Below are 27,364 nucleotides of genomic sequence, written 5' to 3'. Positions count from 1 at the left end.
TCTTTTCTTCTTCCGATTCACTCTCTCTTGTTTCTCGTAATTCGCAACCACCGGCCGACCACTCCAATACCCATAGTATTTATATCATCCTCTTCCTATCTCCCTCCTCTTTCCTCTTCCCCAAATCAAAAGCCCCAAAAACATCCCGCAATCCCTAAATCTAACCTTAATCGAAACCCTAGCCGCTACTCACCATCCCCCTCCAAACTCCAAAAGTTTTACACCCTCACTTTCCTCTTACTCTCCTCTACCCGATTTAATGACCCAATGTCACTAATTACCTCTCAACTCTGACCACACCGTCCGGCTACCCCTACTGCCGTCCAACCGCCGCCAAACCACCGACCTCTGTTTCTATCCTATTTTCCGACTTTTAAATACTTATTTTTCTTTTGCATGATGCTAGAACTCCTTGGGTTCATCATGTGCCAGAAAGAAACGATTGTTTCAAGGTCGGAAAACCACCACTTGGTATCTTCGGCGTCTTTTGGTGGCTCGAGTTAGCAATGACTTCCCTCGTGTGGTATACCCCTATCCTTATTTTCTTTGTTTATTTTTCTGTTTCATTGAAGTTAGTTTAGGCCTAGGTTTACATTAAAGTTTTCTTTTCTGTTTGTTCCTTATTCGTGATGATATTCTGTTAGTTGTGTATTTTATTTTGATACAATATTTTATATGTTTTTGCCTAAAATAATAGCTCAATTGCTCAATGAATCTTGTTTAGTTCTTGTTTGCAATTTTAGTATCTCGATATGTAGTCTAATTTTTTGATTAGCTATTAATTGCTCTGTTAAATAATCTAAAACAGTCATTAAGTTAGTATGGTTAATTTTCATTATTGTTAGCTTGTCGTTTGTTAGTTTTGTTTGAATCAGTGATGTTAGTCGTCACTTGGTGATTCTTGAATATAGTTTTAGTTTAGTCATTGTGTGATGTAGTTGAATAATCGTTATGTCTCCGGACATTAACTGAAATCTCTGTCTCTGGACATTAATTGAAAACCCAGAACCTTATTCCCCACTTCTTTAATTTTTGATTTTGATAGCAATTAGGATTAAGGTTTATTTTTTGAAGTGTTTGCATTTGAGCTTTAGTAATGACGGTTTAGTAGCTCGCTAATTTTTCATTCACATGTTAGTTTATAGCTTGAAATCTACTGAGCAAAGTATGAGTTTGGTTGGTTAACTCAATTGTTTACTAGATTTGAGCTTAATTAGCTTTTAGTTTGTTCTTGAGATTTAATCTGATCGATACTTATGTGGTTCTTCTTAACTATTTTAGTTTATAGTATAATTAGTTTTGTTTAACCAAATCTTGTTTTAGGTTCTGATCTCTATTTTTTCATCCCTATGATTTATTTTAAGTTGATCCGCTTGTGTTTGGTTTGAAGATGTTGGGCTGAAGATGTTATTGGGCTAAGGCAGCCCGTAGCTTAGTCTTTGCCTCTTTTTGGCCCAGTCTAGCACCTGTTTTGGCTTTCATTAAGCCAAGAACAACTGAAGCAAGGTTAGTCAGGGAAAGATTGAGTAGGGTGCATAGTTGGTTGCTTTTACTGTTTTAAGTATGCTAGAAAATACAACTACTTTACTTTGTGTTAGCATTTGTTAAAAAGAGGTCTGTCCTTTCCCCTATTGGACAACCCTTAAACAGTGTTTGTGTCATGACCCCTATCACCCTACGTAGGATGTCGTGATGGCACCTAGTCTATAAGACTAGGTAAGCCTAATATACATAAAGAATTTAGCAGAAATAGCAATAAAACTTCTGACGAGCTCGCAACACACACTTAAATTATGCTCGCTAGTCAAAGATAGTATAGTATAATATCGTATCCACATGGATTGGAGTTAAACATTATTTTCATAGTTTCTAGCTTGATTGCTATCCAGGATAATCAAAAATTGAGATTTATATGATTAATAACTAAAATTAACTAAGAATCTAAAGCTATTGACTAATGACTATCGCAACAAAGGTAAGCAAGGAAGTTATCAGTGGGAGAAAAATAGGGGTTGATAGGATAGTTGCAAGATAATTGTTTGGAATCTAACTCTAGATAATTCACTTCTAATGTTTAAGTGAGTCTCTCGAATTCACTCAATTATTAGTTCAAATGTTTAGCAGAACCTCCTCTCTCGATTAACTCTCAACCTCACAAGATGAACCAATTTAAGCACGTGAAGATATGCAAGAATACGTAGTGGATTGATCGTTAGGAAAATCTCTTTCGATTATTCTCCTAACTAGGTTTAATCAATGATTAAACTAGCCTCTTTCGATTACTAAGAAGAATTAATGAACTTAACCAACAAGATAATGTAAAGATATCACAAGTTATGCCTCTCTCGATTACATGAACTAGTGAATATAGATGCAACAATTAAATCATCCAAAAATGCTTCAATACATAAAACTAGAGTTATAATCCACAAACAATCATCAATACACCAAATTCATCAAACCCTAAAGAGAACTACTCCATAGATATGGAGCAATTCATCATCAAATATAATTAAATTATAGAAAAACATAAATTCGATCCAAACTCGGGTCTTGAGTGAGGAATGAATGATGAAATCCTTGTGCTTTTGCTCCTCCAACTCCTCCTTAGCTTCCTTAGGTCTAAAGTGTGCCAAAAGTCCAGAAAATAAAGTTTTTCATTTATTTATACCAAGTAGGTTCGAGCCCAAACGAAATCACCCTTTCCTAGCCGAAATAGGAAAACATGCAAACTTAATGCTTTTCATTTGTTGCACTATGCTACGCCCAGTGCGTCGCATTAATGCAATTTTCACGGTCGTAAACTCTCTGAAGTTAGCTTGTCTGAAAGAATTTTGTACTGATGCTACACACTATGCCACTCACTATGCCTAGCATTAGTTTATTTTTCTATCAGACCTCAGAAACCCATCCTCTGAACTTTTGTCAATCTTCTGACATAAATATACCCTACTGCATCGCACTATGCATCGCCCAATGCGTCGCACTAGTGCATTTCTTCAATTGTTGCTTCTTCTTTGATTTTTGACGTCCAGAAGTGATCCTCGACCCCCTAACACGATCCCGGCTTAATCCTTTGGGCTTTTAATCAGGCTTCAAAGCTCCAAATAGCTCGAATTAGTTCCACAATATCTACATAACTCGGAATCCTTCCTACACGGCATGAAATACGCAATAAATACAAAATACTACCAATTAAATCTTAACACAAGTAAAGTGCAGTGAATTGGAGTGCAATAAGCGACTAAAACACTAGATTATAGCCTATCATCTATACCCTACACTTAACCATTGCTCGTCCTCGAGCAATCAAACTACACTTCATATAGAGATGACCTTTTTTCAACAACTCTCATAACTTATCAGACCAAGAATATTTAAAATAGATTAAGCACAATACTATAACATCCTCGCATCAAGATTTGATTCAAATGCACCACGCATTATTTATAACCTGCTCACTTACTCTAACATAGAGGTCAAAGACATTACCTTTCCTTCATGAATTAAGTGCCCTCACACAACAATAGAGAGTAGTTCCACACACAATAAAATTTAAGAACAATTAGGAACTCAAGATAGAAAGAATTCACTCACTCTCAGCAACAACATTCATATGCCACAGAAGATGTACCATAGGCTAGCCCGTAGTGTACTACTCTACTAATTGAGCTCATTCAGTCAAGGATCAAGTAGGACTTTCATTGGTTGTAATGTTGGCTACGGGACGGGTAAGATACATTTAGATATAAGAGTGACTACACTTCCCTAAGCACTTTAATACATACATTTTATTGTTCAAAACCCCACACTTATGTAAAATCAAAACTGCACCTTCACATCAATATACATTAACTCCTTGCTTTTTAAAGCACAATTACATCAAGTTACCACTATCAAAGAACACTTTTCACAATCATACACTTATTTTTTTTCTTTCTTTTTCAATTCAAGTGGCTCTTACTTTTTCAAAATAATGCACCTTTGTCCTTATTTCAATAATTCCACTCAAAAGCCAAACCAACCACCCCACACTTCAACTTTTATAAAGTTCATAACAAATTCAAGTGCTCACGAGAGGTAAAAGGTTTAAATAGATGGTCAATTCAAACAAATAGGTAAGGCTTGTAACGTGGTTACCAAAGAAAAAGGATTACAGGCTCAAAAGAGGTTAATTAAGATACATAACAATTAGGTGGATAAAAGCATATAACTGGCTCAACAAAGAAATGCCTATATCACTTACAAGACTGAATACAACTACTATTTCGCTTTGCAAACACATGGGGAAGGTTATAGATAATAAACGCAATGCACCGAATAACGTAAAATCTTACACACATATGACACATAACTCACTCAAGATTGGATTGTCAAGACACTCTAGTCAAAGCAGTTAAGAAAAGTTAAGATCATACAATTTAAGGTACTTATACAAGAGTAAAAAACTGAGCCTAAGCGTCACAACTAAAACACTCACTATTCTCAAGGCATAATAAAGTCAAGAGACATTGCTTTCAATTCAAATTATAGCACAAGGTTTTCTACTCCTAACAAAATAAATAACTACACCCGGTTCAAACAAAAACTCTTGGAAAATAACCACGACATAAAGAAAAACCAAGGGAGAATTATTACACTACCTAAGAAAGGAAAATATTTTTGTCTTTTTCTTTCGACTTTAATCCCTCAAGAAACCTGTCGAATGATATATATCGTCGGGAAAAATCGATTTTTTTCAATTTTTATGATTTTTTCAATCTCTAACTACTACAACTAACAAAAAGAAAAACATATACAAACATAGATACAAATATCCCCATCCCACACTTTAAGTTGTGGCATGTCCCCATGACACACAATTAAAAAGCATATAGTAAAGAAAACTTCCCTGAATATCTAGTCGGGGTCTGAGTCAAAATAGGGCTCCATTCCTCGCCTTCAGACTAATGCGCACATCCATGCCGAAAGCTTCTTCTAAGCCTTTTTGGGGTACACCCTACACTTATCTTTCTCACTCAGTGCAACCTTCTCTTTTGAGCCCTTCAATTTCCACTCAACATTCGCAGCCGGTTTTTCTTTTTGTGCCCCCGTTTCTACATTCATATCAAAAGTCACTGTCTCCTCACCCACTCTAAGCATGGGTTTCCTATCATGTATATCCAATATTGCTTTACCCGTTGCTAAGAATATTCTTCCTAGGATGAGAGGGACCTCCTTGTTCTCCTCCATATTCAATACTATAAAGTCCACCGGAAATACGAACTTATCCACCCGAACTAACACATCTTCCACTATCCCCTCGGGTGTTATAGTCATTTAGTCTGCCAGCTGCAAAGATATTGGCACCAACATTATCTCTCCAATCTCCATCTCCAGTTTCCTGTAAATAGATAGAGGCACTAAATTAATTGAGGCACCAGAATCACATAATAATTTATTAAAATGAATAGTTCCTACAGAGTAAGGTGTAGTAAAACTCCCTGGATCTCAACACTTTTGTGGGAGTTTGTTTTGCAATATCGCACTACAATGCTTTGTGAGCTTGACCACTGAGGTCTCCTCGATCTTCCTCTGCTTTGTAAGGATCTCCTTCAAGAATTTGGCATAACCAGACATTTGTGAGAGAACTTCTATAAATGGTAAGTTTACATGAACCTGTTTCAGCACATCCAAAAATCTCTTAAATTGTTTGTCCATCTTTTCTCTATATATAGCTTTTGGGGAAAAGTTAAAGCAGGCATATGCTCGCTCTTCTCAGTTTCCTCCCTTCTCGATTTTTCTTCCTTCTTCTTCTTCTCAGTTTTCATCGGGGCCTTCTTCTTTTTATCAACATCATTCTTCAGTTGCTCCCCACTTTATTTTTCAAGTATCACCTCTTTTTGGATCGGGGTGGGATCTTTCAACACTTTCCCACTTCTCAGAGTTACAACATTCACTGTTTCTTTGGGATTCTTTTCAGTGTCAGCGGGGAGAGTGCTTGGAACCCTCTCAGATAATATTATTGCAATCTTTCCCACTTGTCTCTCTAGGTTTTGCAAACCAGTGCCCAATTATTTCTTAGCTTCTCCATGAGTGTCCAACCTCTCATCTGTCTTGATAATGAATGCCTTTATTAGATCCTCTAGACCAGGCTGGATGGGCTGTTGAGGCTGAAATTGCTGCCTCTACTGATTTTGGTATGCTGGAGCTCCTTGTCCCTGCGGTCTAGAGTTATTTTGCTGCCAAGCATTCGCAGTACCTCCAGGTGAACTCCATGAAACAACGGGGTGCCTCTGACCCATTGCATTGAAATTGTAGTTTCCCACAACATTTACTTCCTCATTTGAAGCTTGACACTCATGAATAGTATGTCCTCTTCCAAATATATCATAAGTTGCGTGAGGCTTACTTTGTATCGAGGCTAAGGCCAGCTTTCTTATCTCTTTGGCCATAGCATCAACCTGGTGAACACTAGTTGATCTTCTTCTTTCCGCACTCTTAGAGGGCCATTGATTAGCATCTTCAGATAACTCATCAAGAATTGTAACTATCTCTTCTTGAGTCTTCTTCATCAATGTGCCTCCATCTGCATTGCTCAATGTTCTACGTGAGGCTGGTGTCAATCCATCCCAAAAGTCCTAGAGCTGCATCCAAAATTCAATTCCACTATGTTGACACTTTTAAACAATTTCCTTAAACCTCTCCCATGCTTTAAAAACAGTTTCCGTATCTTTCTGACAGAAATTATGGATTTCTCTTCTAAACTTGCCCGTTTTGGTTGAGGAGAAATATTTATAAAGGAATTTTCTGGTCATCTCCTCCTATGTTCTAATTGAACCTGTGGGTAAGAGAAAAGGGGAATGCCCTTAAATACACCGCATCTTATGACACACCATTGTATTGAAAGGTATTCATAATCTCCTCGAAGTGCATTAGATGTGTGTTTGAATCTTCGTTTGGCTTCCCTCTGAAGACACAACAATTCTGAAGAGTTTGAAGCAACCCTGGCTTCAACTAGAAATTGTTTGCTGCAATTGGAGGTGGTCTAACACTTGATAAACCTTGATTGTATACTGGTCTAGCATAATCGCCAAGTGGTCTCCGAGGCATGGGATCTATATTTTCGAACTGGTCCGCACCCAAGGGTTTATTTTGAAAAATTCTATTACCCCTCTCTTCTTCGTAACTAATATATGCATCTCTAATAACTGCTTCTTCAGCATCCCTTGCAGCTTGTTCTCATCGTTAGGCTGCTTCTCTCGCAGCCAAATTTGCATTATCATTACCATTTCCAGCCATATCTTCTTTGGTTGAGGAATGCCAACCTTTTCTGATGTCTCAGTGATATTTCTTTCCTTCCCCAACTGTCGCAGTTATTTTTCTATCTCTGGTTTATATAGTAGCACTTCTTTAGCAGAAGCTCGAGTTATGCACTACAAACTAGAGAAAAAAAATTAAATACAAGAATAATTCCTGAATTAGCACTACAAACTATTTCAAATACTATTGATTGCCAATCCTTGGCAACGATACCAAAATTTGACGAGCTCAAAACACACACTTAAATTATGCTCGCTAGTCAAAGATAGTATAGTATAATATCGTACCCACAAGTATTGGAGTTAAATAATATTTTCATAGTTTCTAGCTTGATTGATATCTAGGAGAATCAACAATTGAGATTTATATAATTAATAACTAAAATTAACTAAAAATCTAAAGCTATTGACTAATGACTATCGCAATAAAGGTAAGCAATGAAGTTATCGGTGGGAGAAAAATAGGGGTTGATAGGATAGGTGCAAGATAATAGTTTGGGATCTAAATCTAGATAATTCACTCCTAATGATTAAGTAAGTCTCTCGAATTCACTCAGTTATTATTTTAAACATTTAGCAGAAACTCCTCTCGATTAACTCTTAACCTCACTAGATGAACAAATTTAAGTACGTGAAGATATACAAGAATAAGTAGTGGATTGGTCTTTAGGAAAATCTCTTTCGATTATTCTCCTAACTAGATTTAATCAATGATTCAATTAGCCTATTTCGATTACTAAGAAGAATTAATGAACTCAACCAACAAGATAATGCAAAGATATCACAAGTTATGCCTCTCTTGATTACATAAACTAGTGAATATAGATGCAACAATTAAATCATCCAAAAATACTTCAATACATAAAACTAGAGTTATAATCCACAAAAAATAATCAATACATAAAATCCATCAAACCCTAAAGAGCACTACTCCATAGATATGGAGCAATTCATCACAAATATAATTAAAGTATCGGAAAACATAAATTCGTTCCAAATTCTGGTCTTGAGTGAGGAAGGAATGATGAAATCCTTGTGCTTTTGCTCCTCCAACTCCTCCTTAGCCTCCTTAGATCTAAAGTGTGTCAAAAGTCCAGAAAATAACGTTTTCCCATGTATTTATACTAAGTAGGGTCGGGACCAAAGGAAATCACCCTTTCCTAGCTGAAATAGGAAAACTTGCAAACTACGCCCAGTGCGTCGCATTAGTGCAATTTTCACGGTCGTAAACTCTCTGAACTTAGCTTGTATGATAGAATTTTGTACTGATGCTACGCACTATGCTACAAACTATGCCTAGCATTAGTGTATCTTTCTGCCAGACTTCAAAAACCCATCCTCTGAACTTTGTCAATCTTCTGACATAAATTTACACTATTGTGTCGCACTATGCGTTGCCCAGTGCGTCGTACTAGTGCATTTCTTCGGTTGTTGCTTCTTCCTTAATTTTTGACATCCAGAAGTGATCCTCGACCCCCGAACATGATCCCAGATTAATCATTTGGGCTTTTACTCAGACTTCAAAGCTCAAAATAGCTCGAATTAGTTCCACAACATCTACATAACTCAGAATCATTTCTACACGACATAAAATACATAATAAATACAAAATACTACCAATTAATGCTCAACACAAGTAAAGTGCAGTGAATTAGAGTGCAATAAGCGACTAAAATACGAGATTATAGCCTATCATCAACTTCCAATTTAAACCAATAGCTATCATAAAAAGGACTCCGCAATACAACTAAACATAAATCCCAAAATTTGGTGATACCGAGTCATAAGATCTACATGAGTATACTGAAATATCCCTATACAACAGTATTTATAAAATGAGAATGAAATAGAAACTAGATAGAGGGTGACTCCGAGGCCTGCGAACGCCGACAAGTATACCTTGAAGTCTCCGGTCTAAGCTCAACTCATGGATGCCTAACCTAGTATGAAGTACCTGGATCTCACAACACGCTAACTCAATCTGCTAGTAAGCCTTTTTCTTGAATATCTAACTTCAAACGGCTCGAATCCCAATCAACTCCCTGAATATCTCTTTTAAAAATCGCCCCAAACCGCTTTCTCTAGCTCAAAAGATGAAAAATGGAACAAAATCCTCGATTTGGAAATTAAATACTGCTGCCCAGTGATTGCCTTTCGCGATCACAAAAACACACTCGCGATCGCGGAGAACAAATTCTCCTAGCTCACAAAACCTCCTTCGTGATCGCGTGTGCTCAGTCTTGAACACGGATAACAGTCTTCCTAAGCTATGCAATCGTATTGCAGACCTCGCAAAGTAGAAGAGCGCGTGCCTCAGCCCCAACTTCTCCTTCCTTATATGCGAACGCAGTCCCAAGTATGTGTTCGTGATGCAAAAACTTTTTGACCTTCGCGATCGCATCCCAGAATTTGCAATTGTAAAGGGTAAAATTCCATCAGCCTCAAACTACCCTACGTGATCGCGGCACATCCTCCGTGGATGCGATGAAATAAACCAGAACTCAGAAACCAACAATCCCATTTCAAGAACAGTTGGTCCGAACTCAATCCGAAACATACCCTGGTCCCCCGGGACCTCGTTCGAACATACCAACAAGTCCCAAAATATAATACAAACCTGCTCGAAGCCTCAAATCACATCAAACAACACCAAAACCACGAATCACACATCGATTTAAGCCTAAAGAACTTATGAACTTCTAACTTCTAAAACTAATACCGAAATATTCCAAACCAAATCCAATTGACCTCAAATTTTGCACACAAGTCATAATTGACACAACAAGCCTATTCTAACTTTCGGAACCGAAATCTAGATCTGATATCAATAAAGTCAACCCCTGATCAAACTTCTCAACCTTCCAAACCTTCAGCTTTCTAACTTTCGCCAATTCAAGCCGAAATGACCTACGAACCTTCAAATAAATATCCGGACACACTCCTAAGTCCAAAATGATCATACGAAGCTATTGGAACCGTTAAAACTCCATTTTAGAGTTGTCTACAGAAAAAGCAAACTCCGGTCAACTCTTTTAACTTAAACTTCCAACTTTGGGACTAAGTATCCCATTTCACTCTGAAACTCACCCGAACCAAAACCAAATACCCCGGAAAGTCACATAACCACAATATAACATAGATGAGGCAATAAATCGGGGAACAAGGCTAAAATACTCAAAATGACCGACCGGGTTATTACATACTCCCCCACTTAAAATAAATGTTCATCCTCGATCGAGTATAGAGACATACCTGAAGTGGTGAAAAGATGAGGATAACGGCTACGCATATCATGATCGGTCTCCCAATTGACCTCCTCGACTAGTTGACCCCTCCACTGAAACTTCATTGAAGCGATGCTCTTTGACCTCAACGTTCGGACCTGCCTATCCAAGATGGCCATCGACTCCTCAACATAAGACAAATCCTTGTCCAATTGCATTGAGCTGAAATCTAACATATGAGACAGATCATCATGATACTTCTGGAGCATAGAAACATAGAATACCGGATGAACTGCAACTAGACTAGGTGGAAAGGCAAGCTTGTAGGCCACCTCACTAATTCTCTCAAGAATCTCAAAAGGTCCGATATACCTGGGGCTCAACTTGCTCTTCTTCCCGAACCTCATAACACCCTTCATGGGCGAAACGCGGAGCAAGACCCGCTCTCCAACCATGAATGCAACATCACAAACCTTCCTATCCGCATAGCTCTTCTGTCTAGATTGGGCTGTACGAAGCCGATCATGGATCAACTTGACCTTCTCCAAGGCATTGCGAACCAAATTCATGCCTAATAACTTAGCCTATACCGGCTCAAACCAACCAACTAGGAAACAACATAATCTCCTATATAGGACCTCATAAGAAGCCATCTGAATACTCGATTGGTAGCTGTTATTGTAGGCAAACTCCGCAAGTGGTAGGATCTGATCCAAAGAACTCTTGAACTCCATAACACAGATACGAAGCATATCCTCCAATATCTGAATGGTGCGCTCGGGCTGTCCGTCCGTTTAGGGGTGGAATGTTGTACTCAACTCAACCAGTGTGCCTAAGTCACGCTATACGACTCTCCAAAAGCGCGATGTAAATTACGTACCCCGGTTAGAGATAATGGATACCGGTACACCATGAAGTCGGACAATCTCGTGAATATAGACCTGAGCGAGCATCTCAAAAGAGTAGGTAGTCACCACCGGAATGAAATGAGCCGACTTGGTCAACCTATCCACAATCACAAAATCTATGGTAACTCGCTCCCATTTCCACTCGGGAATCTCAAGTCTCTGAAGCAACCCACCTGGCCTCTAGTGCTCATCTTCAACTGCTGATAATTTAGGAATCGAGCAACATACTCCACTATATACTTCTTCATTCTCCTCCACCAATAGTGCTGCCTCAAATCCTGATACATCTTAGCAGTACCTAGATGAATGAAGTACCACGAACTGTGGGCCTCCTGAAGAGTCAACTCATGCAACCCATCCACACTGGGCACACATAATTGGCCCTGCATCCGCAATACACCGTCATATCTGATGGTCACCTCCTTAGAATCGCCGTGCTGTACCGTGTCCTTAAGGATAAGCAAATGTGGGTCATCATACTGGCGCTCTTTGATGCGATCATATAAAGTAGACCGAGAAACCACGTAAGCCAGAACTCGACTCAGAGATGAAACATCCAATCTAACAAACTGGTTGGCCAAGACCTGAACATTTAATGCTAATGGACTCTCCGCTACTGGTAGATATGCTAAACGGCCCAACCTCTCCGTCTTTTGACTCAAGGCATCGGCCACCACATTGGCCTTCCCGGAATGATATAGAATAGTGATATCATAGTCCTTAAGCATCTTTAACCATCTTTGCTGCCGCAAGTTAAGGTCTTTCTACTTGAACAAATGCTGTAGACTCCGGTGGTCGGTATAGGCTTCACAAGGGACACCGTATAAATAGTGCCGCCAAATCTTCAAGGCATGAATAATGGCTGCTCATTCCAAGTCGTGGACATGATAATTCTTCTCATGAACCTTCAACTGTCTAGACGCGTAGACAATCACCCTACCGTCTTGCATCAACACCGTGCCAAGGCCAATACATGACGCATCATAGTACATAGTGTAAGACCCCTAACCTATAGGCAACACCAACATTGGGGTTGTAGTCAAAGAAGTCTTGAGCTTTTCAAAGCTCTCCTCACACCCCTCGGTCCATCTAAATGGAGCACCCTTCTGGGTCAATCTGGTCATCGGTGCAACAATATATGAGAAACCATTTACGCAATGATTATAATACCTAGCCAAACCAAGAGAACTTCAGATCTCTGTAGCTGAAGATGGTCAGGGTCAACTCTGCAATGCTTCAATCTTCTTCAGATCTACCTTGATCCCCTCGCTTGACACCACATGACCAAAAAATGCCACCGAATCAAGCCAAAATTCACACTTTGAGAATTTCTCATACAACTTCTTTTCTCTCAAGGTCTAGAGCACAATCCTCAAATGCTGCTCATGATCTTTCCTGCTACGGGAGTACACCAAGGTGTCGTCAATAAACACAATGACGAATAAATCAAGATAGGGCTGGAATACACTGTTCATCATGTGCATGAATGTTGCTAAGGTGTTGTTCAACCCAAATGACATCACAAGGAACTCGTAGTGACCATACCGAGTCTTGAAAGTAATCTTTGAGATATCCGAATCCCGAATCTTTAACTGATGATACCCTGACCAAAAATCAATCTTTGAGAACACTCTGGCACCTTGTAGCTGATCAAATAAGTCATCAATGCGTGGCAATGAATATCTGTTCTTCACCGTAATCTTGTTCAACTGCCGGTAGTTAATACAAATGAGTGTAGAACCATTATTTTACTACACAAACAGAATTGGAGCACCCCAAGGTGACACACTAGGTCTAATGAAACCCTTGTCAAGCAACTCTTGTAACTGCTCCTTTAAATCCTTCAACAACACTGGGGCCATACGATATGGTGGTATGGAAATGAGATGAGTGCTCGACAACAAGTCGATAATAAAATCGATATCCCTGTCTGGCGGCATGCCCGAAAGATCTGCCGAAAATACATCTGCATAATCTCTCACTACCGGAACTGACTCAATGGTAGGAGTATCAACACTGACATCTCATAAAGGCTAGATATGCATCACACCCTTTCCCAACCATCCACCGTGCCTTAAGGAAGGACACAACCTTGCTAGGAATATAATCCAAAGTACCCCTCCACTCCAACCGCAGTAAACTTGGCATAGCCAACGTCACTGTCTTGGCGTGACAATCAAGAATAGCTTGATAGGGAGACAACAAGTCCATGCCCAAAATAACATCAAAGTCTATTATACTGAGCAACAATAGATCAACTCTGGTCTCAAAACCTCCAATAACATCTAAACACGACCGATACACATGGTCAACAACAATAGAATCTCCCACAAGCGTGGACACATAAATAAGAGAACTCAAAGAATCATGAGATATACCCAAATACAGTTCAAAGTAAGATGATACATCTGAATAAGTGGAGCTTGGATCAAATAATACTGATGCATCTCTATAACAAATCGGAACAATACTTGTGATAATTGCGTATGATGCAACCGTCTCCATCCTACCTGAAAAAGCATAACATTTGTCCTGGACTCCCCCACTAGGGCGACCCCTACCCGCCTGACCTCCACCCCTAGCAGATTGTACAAGTGGATTAGCAACTGGTGCGGTAAGCACAACTTGAGAATTCTGTGGATCATGTGGAATAGGTGGAGCCTGAGTAGTCAGTGGAGGTGCACTCCTCCTGAGTCTAGGGCAGTCCCTCACCATATGAAGAGTATTACCACACTCAAAGCAAGCCCTTAGAGGACGCGGTTGTTGAAACTAGCTCGGGCCTAGTCAGTTAGACTGATCACTGAAAGCACCCAGTGCAGGAGGTGCATTAGATAGTGGTAGTGAATAATGGGCATCCTGAGACCTAGGAGTAGCTGGAGTACTGCTAGAGGCTAGAAGTGCTGAATGAATTGAAAGACTCACATAGCCTTTACCATGACGGGTTGCAACTAGGTCACGAGCACAACTATATCCGCCAGAATCTCGAGGCCTCTTGGCCTCCTTGTCCTCTCTCTTCCGGTTCTGCATACCCTCCAATCTCCATGCGATCTCTACCACCTGCTGATATGTGGTATCTATCTCCCACTCCCAAGCCATGCTGAATCTAATACCATAATTGATCCCCTCGATAAATCAACGAACTTTCTCTCTGACTGTGGAAACTAAGGCAGGCGCATGACTGGACAAACTCACTGAATCTGACAACATAATGTGGCATGGTCACAACACCCTAGCACAACTGCTCAAAATTCGCACGCCATGCATCCCGAAGGCTTTGGGGAACAAACCCTCTCAAGAACATTTCTGAAAATCGATCCGTGTGAGTGAAGCTTCGTCGGCTAGGTTACCTCCTCATAAGCCCGCCACCACTGGTACACTGGTCCCGATAGTTGGATTGTAGTAAAAATAACCTTGTTCATCTCCACAATACCCATGGTGCGGAGAATACGATAGCACCTTTCCAGAAAACCATGTTCATCCTCTGTAGCTAGGCTACTAAAAGTAGGAGGGTGGTACTTCTTGTACCTCTCGAGTCTGAGCTGCTCCTCCTCAGATGCTACTGCCCTAACCTCGGGCTGAATTGGGACAACCGACTGCACTGGTATAACCTTTGGGACCTGGTCAACATGGACCCCCTTCTATGTGGTACGGGCCGCGGGAGTCTAAGCTCCTCCCCCATCCAAGTGGAATCAACCCTGGCTGAGCTAGAGTACCAAACATGCTCAAGAACTGTGCGAGGGTCTCCTGAAGTGCATGGGTGACAACATGCGCCTCAGGTGCCTGTCCCCAATTGGAGATACTGATGTCTCCTCTGTCACAGCTCGGGCAGGTGCTCTAGCTGCACCACATTTCCTTCCTCGGCCTCTTCCTCGACCCCGGCCTCACGCGTCTCTAGCATAGGGCGCATGTGTCTGATTGTCGGATCCTGCGGTGCGTGTCCTCACCATCCGTGTGAGAATAGAAAGATAAAGATTCAGAATTTTGAAGTCAACAAATTCATACGATAAGGGATCAAAGAAGTGAAGTTTTCCTAACATTTCCATAGCCTCTCGAAGATAAGTACATATGTCTTTGTACCGATACGCAAGACTCTACTAAACCTGCTTATGACTCATAACACTTATGAACCTAGAGCTCTGATACCAACTTGTCATGACTCCAATCTTCCTCCGTAGGATGTCGTGATGGCACCTAGTCTCTAAGACTAGGTAAGTCTAACATACATGAAGAATTTAATAGAAATAGTAATAAAACTTCCAATTTAAACCCATAGCTATCATAAAAAGGACTCCGCAATACAAATAAACATAACTCCCAAAATCTGGTAATACCGAGTCATAAGCTCTACATGAGTATACTGAAATATCCCTGTACAACATTATCTATAAAATGAGAATGAAATAGAAACTAGATAAATGGTGACTTTGAGGCATGCGAATACCGACAGGTATACCTTGAAGTTTCCGATCCAAGCGCAACTCACGGATTCCTACCCTGGTATGAAGTACTCGGATCTCACAACAGGATAACTCAATCCGCTAGTAAGCCATTTTCGAGAATATCCAATTTCGAACGGCTCGAATACTAATCAACTCTTTGAATATCTCTTCAAAAATCGTCCAAAACTGAGGTCTCTAGCTCAAAAGATGAAAGATGGAACAAAATCCTCGATTTGGAAATTAAATAATTCTTCCCAGTGATTGCCTTTCGCGATGGCGAACTCACTCGCGATCGCGGAGAACATATTCTCCCAGTTCATAAAACCTCCTTCGGGATCGCGTGTGCTCAGTCGCGAACGCGGACAACAATCTTCCTAAGCTACGTGATCATGTTGTAGATCTCGCAAATGTGTAGATCAATGCGTGCCTCAGCCCCAGCCTCTCCTTACTTATACGCAAACGCGATCCTAGGCGTGCGTTCGCGATTTACAAGATCTTCAACCTTTACGACCGCATCCCATACTTCACGAACGTGAATAGTAAAATTCCATCAGCACTAAACTACCCTACACGTTTGCGCCACATCCTCTGCGAACGCGATGAAGGAAACCATAACTCAGAAACCAATAATCCTATTTCAAGAACAATTGGTCCAAACTCAATCCAAAACAAACTTGGGCCCCCCGGGACCCCGTCCGAACATGTCAACAAGTCCCAAAACATGATACAAACCCATTCGAAGCTTCAAATCACATTAAACAACACTAAAATCATGAACCGCACATCGATTGAAGCCTAAAGATCTTATAAACTTCTAAATTCTAAAACAAATGCCGAAACATACTAAACCAACTCTAATTTACCTCAAATTTTGCACACAAGTCATAATTGATACAACAGACCTATTCCAACTTCCGTAACCAAAATCCGAACCCGATATCAATAAAGTCAACTCCCGGTCAAACTTTTCTACCTTCCAAACCTTCAATTTTTTAACTTTCGTCAATTCAAGACGAAACGACCTACGAACTTCCAAATCAATATCCGGACATGATACGAAGTCTAAAATTATCATACGGAGCTATTGAAACCGTCACAACTCCATTATGGAGTCGTCTACACAAAAATCAAACTCTGGTCAATTCTTTCAACTTAAACTTCTAAGAGTAAATTTCATGGGTGGTCATTCAAGTTTGTGTTCATTACCCAAAAGTTATTTTTCTTTCTTTTGTTACGTAAAAGTCATTCAACTTTTTGTTCATTACCAAATCTCTAGTTATCACAATAATCACTTTGACCAGAATTTACAAACCTTTCATCTAAAAAGTCTATTATGCCCTTCACATTATAAATCCTCCCATTTATGTAATACCTTCTATATTATATGCTATATAATATACTTTTACCCAAGTATTTTACTTATAATTAAAATAACTTAATATTATTTTATTTATTATTTTTATAATATATTCGTACACTTAATTTTTCTTAATATTAATTTTCAAGATATATAAGTAGTATTATTAAATTTGTCAGTAACATTACCGTGAACAAATATCAAGTCCATGTTCTTAATCATGCTTAATAAAATATGTTTAATGAAAATTAAAAAATCAAAGCTCATTGATTTATTAGCGAAGCCATACCCGTTAATTTAATAAATAAAATACTTACATTTAGCAAAATGACATATCAGATAATACTTTCAAATAAATAATATTAACAAACAAAGCTTTAAAAAGCTTAATATTAAACATAAATATCTTTGAAACTTAAAACTATCATTTGTTAAACAAATTTATTTTTATTATTTTAAATAAATATTTTTTTTATCATTTTTATATTTGAAATATGTTCATGTTTAAATATGATTAAAAATATTGAGTGCCATGGAAAAATTAAATGTATGGATATATTATAAAGAAAATAAAAAAATAATTTAAAGTTATTTTAATTATAAGTAAAATACCTAGGTAAAAATATATTATATAGTATATAATATATAAGGTATGATATAAATGAGAGGATTATTGTCAAGGACATAATAGACTTTTCAAGTAAAAGTATTATAAAATCTGGTCAAGGTGACTTTTATGATAAATAGAGCAAAACAAAATAATTTTTGTGTAACAAAAAAAAAGAAAAATGACTTTTGAGTAATGAACACAAAGTTGAATGATTTTTACGTAACAAAAAGAAGAAAAATGACTTTTGCGTAATGAACACAAAGTTGAATGACGGTCCATAAAATTTACTCAACTTTCAACTTTGGAACTAAGTGTCCCATTTCACTCAGAAACTCACTCGAACCAAAATCAAACACCCCCGCAAGTCACATAATCACAAATATAACATATAGGGGCAATAAATAGGAGAACGAGACTAAAATACTCAAAACGACCGACTGCGTACTCATAGTTTGGCACACAAAGTCAGTCCTTTTTGATAAATTTTTGGTGAACCAAAATTTGTCCAAAAAAGTTGCTTTCTTTTCCAACTTAAGAGGTCCTCTTTCTACACTTAGACACACATTTTACACATCGTTTACACTCTATAAGAACACATTTTTAGAGAACAAAAACACAGTCTTTATAGAGAAAAGAACCAAAAATGTAAGCTGCAAACTTGAGAGATGTTTGAGTGATTTCTTCTCAGAAAACCTTACAAAAATACTTGAGTTCTTGAAGAGTAGTCTTGGTTTTCTTCCTCTTCTCGAGTTGTTTTTTTTTTCTCGTTCGTTTCGGGTTAATTCGCTGCTGGTCGGGCTGTTGCTGTATTTCTGTTTCTTGTTGAGTTGCTGTCCGCTTCAATGCAAAGTCTTGCCTTGCTTTAGCTTCCGCTTCTAGCTGTTGAAATCTGACTTAGTGTTGCTGAAATTTCTGTTTCTGCTGTCCAGGTAATTCTCTCGAAACACTAATGTAATTTACGATCGAAGGATGAATGAAATATGGAATTATTTGAGCTTCTTTAGCTTACCCTAGGCCTTGAATACATTCTGCTCAGTGCTCATGAATGGTTTAATAGTATGTTGTTCGGTTAACTTTAATAAGTCTTTTGTTACTCTACTTCCTTGAAAGCTTAAAGTTGGTATTTTGTTGATCCTTTTGTGAAAGTTAAGAATTTTATTTATTCTGTTTTGAATGCTCGAGTCGAATCTCTGTTGCTATGTTTGTTTACCCGAAAAATGGGTAGAGTTGAATTTGTACGTAATTCTAAGGGTACGTGATATAACTTGACACAAATCGTAAAAGTAAGTAGAAATATCGAATATTGACTGTAAAGAATGAAATACAAACCAAGTTGAATGGAGAATACTTTATGGATAAGCTAGCTGAATCAATGTATAAAGCTCAAAAGGATAATCTCCCCAAAATGAGAGTGTCTCAATAATATCTGAGTTATATTGTATCAATGCCTTGATGATTCCTCCCTTTATAGAAATAATAGCAATCCTTCTTATAGTGGAGAGATCTTACTTTGAATATAATTAAAAATACATAGTGGAGAACCCATGATAGATTAGCTTTTCCCTGATTCCCGCCGAGATTTTCTCCCTTAGTGAACGACTCTTGTCCCTTGGTTCGATCTTGATCGAACTCGATATTGACTTGAGCTCGATATTGACTCGGGGCCCGATACTGACTTGGGCTCGATACTGACTTGGGCTCGATATTGGTCGGTCTCTGGCTCTTAAGCTCGATAACTACGCTTCACATCATAGCTCGATATTGGATCGAGTTCGACAATGACTTCGAGCTCGAAATTCGATCGGTTCCTAAAACACGAGCTCGATGACCTGGCTTCAGATCTCATCATGATATTACGAAAACGCTCCTCGGTCTACTATGTTCCAATCTTGACTAATCATACGAAGGTCAAAACCGGTTTGACCATATTGCTCCTCGGTCTATTTTGCTTTTCCTTGTTCCCTCTTTTAGGTTTTTCTTTTCTTCTCTTTCTCTTAATTTCTTATTTTCATCTTTGTATTCTCTCTTTATACAGTTTCATTTTTATTAGTTAATTAAATTATAAAATTAAATTTATTTCTATTTTCCTTTTCTAAATCTCAAATTTTGAAATTTCAATATGTTTTAATCATTTTTCTTTTGATTGGGTTAATGCTATTTTTTTCTTTAAGGACCAATATTTTTAGTTTGGTTATCATGTGTGTATTTATGCACCAAAAATCTTATGAAGCGAACCAAATTAATTGAAAAATAGAACGAATCGGATCGAACCGAATCGAGTTAATTCAAAACTGAGCGAACTAGTCAAATGCATACCCTAATTCGATCTTCTTGACTAGAGGTAAGTTTACATTAAAGACAGTGACACCTGTAACCATCAAATCCTGGATTCACCTCTAGTGTCAATTGACTCCCCTTGCCAATGAGTGATCCGCCACTGACTGACATGATGCCAAACTTTTATTAAAAGACAAAGCAAATACCTTCATCTCTGAGATTCGAATTGCTCAAGAATAAAGTCATGAAGCCATGACGTTTGGTTTGCTTATTTGGACTGTTTGTATGAATTTCTCAAATGGCTGTTTGATAATCTTTAGTTCACTTAAAATTAAAGTATCTATTATCGCCATGTTTGGATGTTTGCTGCTAAGTCATGGATTTTAGTTTAGTTTTGCGTGTTTGTCTCATTATTCCTCTTCGGATTCGAATAAAGGCTAGCTTTATCGAGTTTCAAAGAATGCCTCAAGTTACATTTATTTTCTTTCCTCCAGTAGTATTTTTAGTTATTTTTTTTTCAGTTGAGTGTTCTCTCACTTTCGTTATTATATTTTCTGTGATTAGGTACCTTAAATATTTTATTATATTATTTTGTTCATTTTATTTTTGAATTTGATTCTTTATAAAATATCAGAAGCAGGATTCATTCTTGTATGATAATGGTCTAAATTTGACCCCTTTCCTTTTAAGTTGGCCTAACGTCAATAACTATGTGGGACTTTTTCGTATATATACAAGATTTTAAACTTATTTACCCGATTTTGTCTAAGTTTTAATATTTATGGATTACCATAGTTTTCAATTCAATCTACTCACTTCTAATTAATACTATTTTTCCTATTGATTCCAAAAAGCTAAAAGAACTATAACTAAAATGATTCTCTTCGTCAAAGCTAATTTCTTTCTTATTTACTTCCTCGTTTAGGATGTGAAGCAAGAACTTTGCTAGGTACTAATCTTCTGTCACGAGCCCAATTTTCCACCGTAGGATGTTATGATGACACCTAATCTCTACGACTAGGTAAGCCTAACAGTTAATAACAACTTGACAGAAATAATTAACAAAATATTAAAGCAAGGCTGAATAACTGATATAAATTCCTAAAATAGAATCTCAACAAAATACTTTCTAAAAAATGGTGGAACTCAGTCATAAGCTCTACAGAGTAAAACTAGAATATCTACTACATCACTGTCTGAAAGAAATTACAACAAGAAGTAAGGATAGGCAAGGTGACTTCGAGGCTTGCGCATGTGGAGCAGGTATACCTTGAAGTCTCCTAAAAATAACAACTCAATCAACCCAAGAGTCCGGCACGGGTAGACGTACCTGGATCTGCACCGAAAGATGTGCAGAATCGTAGTATGAGTACACCATAACGATAACCAGTAAGTATCAAGCCTAACCTCGGTAGAGTACTGACGAGGCCAGGTCAAGACACCTACTAGGATAAAAATAAATAGTATGAAACGTAATAAGGATAAATAATGGAAAGTGGATAAATAACTAACGCGAAACAGTTAACAACATGAACAAATACCGGAATTGTAAGCACGAAAATAACATAAAGAAATCAGTTAAAGAGAACCATAATGACCATAAGCGGGCAATAACTGACAAAAACCGGAAGAACAAAACAACAAGAACCACAACGAGATACCGCTTCATGTACAATAAGAATCACTACCGAGGTACCGCCTCATGAATACATATCAAGAATCACAACCGAGGTACTGCCTCGTATTCACAATTCACAATCACAATCCCTCTTTATACCACCGCGTGATCCTTATATTTGAAATAGGTTTGAAAACAGTTCCCGTAATAGCTACACGCACTTTAGCCCACCTTATGATGCCTCATGGCTTCACGTAGTTCCCCTACAAGCAACACGCACATAAGTCCCACCTTATACTGCTGCATGCATATTAAAACCAAGCCTTATACTGCAGCATGCGCGTCAATATCACATTGCAATAACAACTCGCACCACAAGTGCCCATATATGACAACTTGCCAACAATCAACAATATCAATATTGTAATAATAATAGCCCATGGCTCCACTACAACGGGTACAAGAATATCAACAATAACAATGAATGTAAAATGCTCAACAAGGAAGATGTTTCAACAATAATGATTTCGCCTCAGCGTGATAACGACTTCCACAACTTCAATACCAATAACTCAACAGTGAGATAATGTATAACCACGATATTAAATAAGAAACTCACAATAGAAGAGATAACGTATAACAATGACTTCAAATAATGAAAATCAACAAGGAAATGGATACCATGAACAAGTACTTCAAGTAATGATAATCAATAATGAAGGAGATAATACGGACAATAACTTCAAATAATGATAGTGAACAATGAAGAGATATCATGTAACAATAAAAGGTGCAACAAGTTCAACTAAAGCATGAGAGCAATTTATTAAGTAGGATGTAGAATAAGTGTTAAACAAGTCAATTAAGGCATGTAAGGATAGATCAACACAAATAAGTATAGATTGACTATGAGAATTTAGAACATGATATGACATTTCAATTAAAACATGAAAATAGTCTAAGTAGCATAAACCGGTCAAATACCACGTACAACCCGTGTACCCACTCGTTACCTTGCGTACACGACTTTCATATAGCACAAATGAATTAACCAATACCGATCCCAAGGAGTATTTTCCCCACACAAAGTTAGGCAAGACACTTACCTCAACTAGGCCAATTCAACCCTCCGAAATAGCTTTTCCCCTAAAATTCACCTCCACACGGCCCAAATCTTACCAAAATCGACTTAATATCATCAAACAATGCTAGGAAAATCAATTACAATAGATAAAGATAAGATCTTTATACTTTTTCCAAAAAGTCAATAAAAGTCAACCCGTGGCTCGCCCGATCAAAATCCGGGTCCAAATCGACTCTCAAAACTCAATTTCTTATTTTTTAAAAATGTGACAAAGTTTCACAAATTTTCACTTTGATTCACATGATTTTGATGTTAAAATCTACAATATATTGATGGAATATGATTAGAAATAGATTAGAATCACTTATCCAAAGTTTGTAGGTGAAAAGCCCCTCTCCAAATCGCCTCTTACCGAGTCTAGGGTTCAAAAATGAGAGAATGAGAAATGAAATTCCGACTTTCAGCCTTTATGTTCAAATGTAGTTATCGTAATTGTGAACCCTTGCAATTCCGAAGTAAATCTCGCAATTGCGGCACTGACAGGCCTGTGAAGCTCTTTACAAATGCGTAGATGGGTCCGCAATTGCGAACCTTGCTGCCCTCACAAAAGAGACGAAGACCATCGCAAATGCGAACCTAGCCCAGCTCAAGACCTCTTCACAAATGTGACCCAGGCATCGCAATTGCAATACCTGTGGGTTTTGTGCTAAGGTCGCAAATGCGACTCCATGCTGCCCTCGCAAAAGTGATGAAGACCATCGCAAATGTGAACCTAGCCCAGCCCAAGACCTCTTCACAAATGTGACATAGGTATCACAATTTCAATACCTGTGGGTTCTGTGCTAAGGTCGTAAATGCGACCCTAGTGTTCAAGATTGCGACACCAAAGGCACCAAACCCCAGATTTTGCAAACTTTCAGTCCAAAACACTCCGGAACATGTACGAAACTCATCCAAGCCCTCGGGGCTCCAAACCAAATATTCACACATCTAAAAAATTCATACGAACTGGCTCGCGTGATCAAACTACAAAAATAATATCTAAAACTACGAATCGAACACTAAAATGCATGAATTTCAAAGTAAAATTCAAGAATTTATAAAGAGAAACACAATGATCATATACGGACAATAACTGACAAAAACAGGAAGAATAAAATAACAAGAATCACAATGATATACCACCTCGTGTACAATAAGAATCATCACCGAGGTACTGCCTCATGAATACATATCAAGAATCACAACCGAGGTACTGCCTCATATTCACAATTCACAATCTTAATCACAATCCCTCCTTATACCGCCGCGTGAGCCTTACATTTGAAATAGGTTTTGAAAATAGTTTTCCCGAAATAGCTACAAGCATTTTAGCCCACCTTATGATGCCGCGTGACTTCACGTAGTTCCCCCTACAAGAAACACATACATAAGTCCCACCTTATACCGCCACATGCACATTAATCCCAAGACTTATACCGCCGCATACACATCAATATCACATTACAATAACAACTTGCACCACAAGTGCCCATATCTCACAACTTGCCAAAAATCAACAATATTAATGTTGTAACGACCGACCGGTCATTTTGCTTTTTAGATCCTTGTTCCCCTAATTAATACTCTCCATATGTGCCTTTACTATTTTATGACTTGCGGGGATGATTGGTTTGGGTTTGGAAGGGTTCATGTTGAAATCGGAACACTTGGTTCCTTAATAGTGGCCTAAGATGGCCAAGTTTGACTTGAGTCAAAATTTTGAGTAAACGACCTCAAAACCTAAATTTGATGGTTCCAATAGGTTCTTATGATAATTTTGGACTTAGGCGTGTGTTCGGATTGAGTTTCGGGTGACCGGGAGCGTTTCGACGCTTAATGTTGCAAGTTGGCGCATTGAAGGTTTTCAAGTTCTTTAAATTTGGTTTGAAGTGGACTTTAGTGTTATTGAGCTTCGTTTGGGATTCCAAGCCTGGGAATAGGTTTGTATGGTGGTTCATGACTTGTACGCAAAATTTTCCGTCATTCCGAGTTGTCTAAGTATGATTCGACGCGTTCAGAGCTAGTTGAAAAGTTTGAAGTTCATAAGTTAATTCAATTTGGTTTTGGGGTGCAATTATTAGTTTTTATGTTGTTTTACGTGTTTTAAAGGTTTGATCTGGTCCGTATTATGTTTATGAATTTTTTGGTACAGTTGGATGGGGTCCCGGGTGGCTCGGGTGAGTTTCGGACCACTCGGAGTTAAGTCCAAATTTCTGATATATGCTATTCTGGTTTCCTTCTTCGCGAACTCGGAGAAAGCCTTGCGTTCGCAATGAAGGAATTGGGCTGGGGAGATTTTGCTATATGCGTTCACGAAAAGGAGCTCGTGATCGCGATGCTCTGGGCCTTTGTCCATCGCGTTAGCGAAGAAGGCTTGGCCTGGGCAGGTGAAATGCCCTTCGCATTCGCGTAGCTTGGCAGGGTATGTGCTTCGCGTTCACAGAGGCTTTCTCACGATCGCATAAGAGGTTTTAAGGGGATTGGGCTGTTTTGTCTTCGCGATCATGAATAAGGCATGCATGGGTAGTGTTTTAATTTAAAATGGGACTTAGTCCATTTCTTTCATTTCCACACATCTCTTGGCCAATTTAGGAGCTTTTTAGAGAGTAACTTTCACCTAGCATATTGAGGTAAGTGTATTCTACACAATGTGAGTTTAATACATAGATTATAGGTAGATTTTAACATTGAAATTGTAGAAGTTTTAGTATTTTATTAAAAAAATCAAGGTTTTGATAAAAATGGGATTAGACCACGAAAATAATTATGGAATTGAGTAGAAATTATATATTTGTGTTTATGAGGTTATGGGTAACCTTTATTTACAAAACTTTATATAATTCGGGCACGTGGGCCCAATGGTGAATTTTAGGAATCTTCCAATTTGGGTTGGGTAATTACTGTAATAGTTAAATTATAAACTTTTAAGCATATATTGATTAGTTTGTACAATATTTGGCTAGTTTTGGATTGCGTGGCACCGATTTGAGGCTTTTACTGTGAATTGTGGACCGTAAAGAAGACTTGGAAATGAGGTAAGTCTCTTGCCTAACCTTGTAAGAGGGAATTATCCCCGTTGGTGTTATAAATGGTTGTTTGCTAATAATTGTGGGTATTACGTGTGCACGATGTGTTGAGAGTCTGCACATAGCTAAAATCATGCTTATGTCCTGATAGTTTAAGACTCTACTATGTATTACTTTTATTACTTGCACCCAACTTGTTATTTTAATCACTTAAATTATAATTGAAATTGGATAAAGGATTTGCAAAGACCGAGCTTATTACTTTGAGTTTTGGTGGGTTACTTGACCGTTAGTGAAAATTAAGCATTCTTTGAGTGTTATTCTTATGTAGTAGCTGTTAATTAGAGTTCGTAAAGTATTATCTCTTTCTGTGGATCGGGCCAAACACCTTGACAGTATAATAGATGCATCTGTGGTTCACGCCGGTCGACACTCGGCTGTGTATGTACTATTCTGGATCGGGTCGTACGACCTAGACATAAATCGTGCGTGATATTGCTCGGAGTCCAATTATACTTGATATTTCTTCCATGACTTGAGAATTTATAATTACTTGATAACTCTTATTTGTTGAAATTAGTATGTGATAGTTGGGAGATTTTTAATTGATATTTAGTTAAAAAACTACTGGCTTAGTGTTCCCTATTTCATTGTTACTGATGTATTCCATGCCAATTTATAATTTTTGCACTTTATTTATTGACCCTTAGTAAGTGTCGATGTCGACTCCTCGTCACTACTTCTTCAAGGTTAGACTAGATACTTACTGGGTACATGTTGTTTATGTACTCACGCTACACTTCTGCACTAACCGTGCAGGATATGAGGCAGGTGCATCTGGCGGCCATTCAGGCTCATACCCCCGCTACCCGAAGATTTAGTAGTGAGCTGCTCCTTATGCCCCGTTATGCAGCACCCAAAGTCTCTTCTTTGTTGTATTTATTTTCTTTCTATCTTACTCCAAATAGTAGTATAAGTGGTTTTGTATATTCTACTAGTTTACTCGTGCGCTTGTGACACCAGGTTTTGGGAGATTCTAGTAGATATTTCATGGTTTTTGGATTATTAAATTCACTACTTCACTCTTTCATTTATTTCATGCTTTGCCTTATTAAAATCACTTATTAATCGTTCCTTTATTAAATAAAATCAATGATTTTAAAAATATTAAAATGAACAATTTCATGAATAGTTCACCATTGGCTTGCCTAGCGGCGACGTTGGGAGCCATCACAGCCTAAAATGGGAATTGGGTCGTGACAACTTGATATCAGAGCTCTAGGTTCACATAGGTCTCACAAGTATTGAGCGGGCCTAATAGAGTTTTGCGGATCAGTGCGGAGATGTCCGTACTTATCTTCGAGAGTCTATAGGGTGTTAGGATACTTCTCTTTCTTCATCTCCTATCGTGCAGTTGATGTTGTGCTAAGTATATTTCTCTATTCTCTCACAGATGGTGAGAACGCGCACGAAAGATG

At 38.2% G+C, this 27,364-nt stretch overlaps 1 long non-coding RNA gene and 1 other non-coding gene across 4 annotated transcripts; both read left to right on the top strand.

Moving 5' to 3' along the window:
• Positions 1 to 26,963, top strand: LOC104111758 (uncharacterized). Of its 3 annotated transcripts, XR_001972385.3 has the most exons (4): positions 1 to 523; positions 1,391 to 1,506; positions 25,824 to 25,895; positions 26,706 to 26,963. It is a non-coding gene; the product is annotated as an uncharacterized lncRNA (long non-coding RNA). The 3 variants fall into 3 exon arrangements; XR_001972386.3 differs by lacking the exon at positions 25,824 to 25,895; XR_011414257.1 differs by lacking the exons at positions 25,824 to 25,895; positions 26,706 to 26,963 and adding an exon at positions 18,769 to 18,973.
• LOC117280433 (small nucleolar RNA R71) lies at positions 6,643 to 6,749 on the top strand. The gene has a single exon (XR_004510968.1). It is a non-coding gene; the product is annotated as a small nucleolar RNA R71 (small nucleolar RNA).
• Positions 26,964 to 27,364: the final 401 nt, after the last annotated feature.

This window comes from Nicotiana tomentosiformis, chromosome 2, assembly GCF_000390325.3.
Source record: "Nicotiana tomentosiformis chromosome 2, ASM39032v3, whole genome shotgun sequence".
NCBI lineage: Eukaryota > Viridiplantae > Streptophyta > Magnoliopsida > Solanales > Solanaceae > Nicotiana > Nicotiana tomentosiformis.
Note: the sequence above shows the minus strand (reverse complement) of the source record. Positions and strands in the feature narration are given on the sequence as shown.